Raw genomic sequence first — 2,686 nt, forward strand, 5'->3', positions numbered from 1 at the left:
TTTAAATACTGCTCCTGTAACCTTGTGCCGCAGCTTGGCTCTCAGGATGTGTCAACAGAGCCCTGCCTCCCCAGCCGGCCTCTTTCCCATGGCTCAGCGCCCTGCCCTGTTAGGAAAGCGCCGACACCCTCTGTTCCTGCCTAATTGATGCCTAGGGAATGTGCCACCTGGAAAAGTGGCAATATTTGTCAAAGCTGGGGTGGACCGCAGGGTGATAGGATGGAATGACAGATCCACCCCCCCGCCCACGCACCCCCCCCCCCGCCCCTTGCTTTGCAAGCCCAGCACTTGCTTGCAGCAGGCAGACAGGAGGAAACAGGGCTGCCCCCCATTCCTACACCATGCTGGCTTGGAGGCACAGGGTGTTCAGACAATTGGGCGGGCAGAGGGGGCCGTGTGTGGAAGGGGTTAGTCGGAGTAGCAGATGGAGGTTCCCTGTTAAACTGGAGGAGGGGAAGAACCTGTGATCTGCCTCGACCATGAAGGGGTAAAGGGGAAGTCAACACGATCCCCCTGGGGAAGAGGCGGCCTTACCATGTAATGTTCTGGCTTTGTGTATGCCGTGTTGTTTTACTCTTTACTTGAGGGCTTCACAGTGGGGCTCAGAGACTTACTACTGCTACCAGCTAAAGGAGCGCTCCATTAGTCCCAGTAGCTGACTTACTAGGGACTCAACAAAGCCCAGCGGTGTGTCATTGGCCCCATACTGTTAGGGTTATAGGAGATCCGCTTTTCGCTCTTCACTGTACAGTGACGAGGGTGAAGTCCTGGGTGCCCAGAGATCTGTCGCACACGTATGGGCCAGGCCTGGCCCTGCTCAGCTTAGTGACATGGATCTCGGGTGCTGAAGTTGCATTTTATTAGCAGCATGTGCCATGATGGTGCAAGCGCAGCTTCATATGGGATCCAGCCACTGTCACCGAGCTGGCCCCAGGTGTTTTGTCCCCCAAACATTTTTGGCGTTGCCCAAAATCCCACCCCAGTTTGGTGCTCCCCATTCCCCACACCCCGGAAAGTGATTTGGCACCCCCAGAAACTGACGGCGCAACTGCCCTGATTGCCCTCCCCTGAGGCCGGCCCTGACTTTCAATCCACGGCCACATACAGACAGGCCCTATGGGCAGCAGCTAAATTGCCTCTGCGTGGCATTCAGTAACAGAAATCGCAGCCTTCAGCTTCAAACCCTGGAATAGTTCTGCCAGCTCCTTGAAAAGCCCTGGTCAGCTCTGATACTGTGTTTCTCCCAGTAGAGGGCAGCAGCTCACGGACACAAACACACATCCAGTACACACCCAGCCCATTGCAAGTTGCATGTGTACACACACACAAACACACACACGTCCCGTTGCAACTTGCATGTCCACACACACACACACAAACACACACACGTCCCGTTGCAACTTGCATATCCACACACACACGTCCCCTTGCAACTTGCATGTCCACACACACACACACAGGCTTGGGGGGCCCTGTAGGGAAGTGTGTGGTCTGGGTCTGGCTCTTCAGTCAGCCTACAGAAGAGCCAGACTGGAGCAAAGTGGGTTGAGCTGTGACTCTCAGCCTTGGGAAGCAGCCTGCTTTGTCTCTCTCTGCATTTGGTTGTTGTGTGTTAGAGTGCTAGCTTCTTAGAAATAGTGTCACATTGCAACCTTTTGGGGAAAGTATGTATGTTTTGTTTCTAGCTTTCTATGTGGGTGCTGCAATCATAACACAAGGGTTTTTTGCACTTTCCCTTGAAGCATCTGGTACTGGTCACTGTTTGAGACAGGGTTCTGGGCTAAATGGCCCTTGGGTCTGATCAAGTCTGGCAGGTCCTGAGTTCTGTGGCTGTGATCAATGGCTTGATGTCTAGTTGGCAGCCGGTATCAAGCAGAGTGCCCCAGGGGTCGGTCCTGGGGCCGGTTTTGTTCAACATCTTTATTAATGATCTGGATGATGGGATGGATTGCACCCTCAGCAAGTTCGCACATGACACTAAGCTGTGGGGGAGAGGTACATACACTGGAAGGTAGGGATAGGGTCCAGAGTGACCTAGACGGATTGGGCCAAAAGAAATCTGATGAGGTTCAACAAGGACAAGTGCAGAGTCCTGCACTTAGGACGGAAGAATCCCATGCACCGCTACAGGCTGGGGACCAACTGACTAAGCGGCAGTTCTGCAGAAAAGGACCTGGGGATTACCGTTGACGAGAAGCTGGATATGAGTCAACAGCGTGCCCTTGTTGCCAAGAAGGCTAATGGCATATTGGGCTGCATTAGTAGGAGCATTGCCAGCAGATCGAGGGAAGTGATTATTCCCCTCTATTCAGCACTGGTGAGCCACATCTGGAGTATTGCGTCCAGTTTGGGGCTCCCCACTACAGAAAGGCTGTGGACAAATTGGAGAGAGTCCAGCGGAGGGCAACAAAAATGATTAGGGGGCTGGGGCACATGACTTACAAGGAGAGGCTGAGGGAACTGGGATTGTTTAGCCTGCAGAAGAGACGAGTGAGGGGGGATTTGATTGTGGCCTTCAACTACCTGAAGGGGGCGTTCCAAAGAGGATGGAGCTCGGCTGTTCTCAGTGGTGGCAGGTGACAGAACAAGGAGCAATGATCTCAAGTTGCAGTGGGGGTGGTCTAAGTTAGATCTTAGGAAACAGTATTTCACTAGGAGGGTGGTGAAACACTGGAATGGGTTCCCT

Source organism: Natator depressus, chromosome 1, assembly GCF_965152275.1.
Source record: "Natator depressus isolate rNatDep1 chromosome 1, rNatDep2.hap1, whole genome shotgun sequence".
NCBI lineage: Eukaryota > Metazoa > Chordata > Testudines > Cheloniidae > Natator > Natator depressus.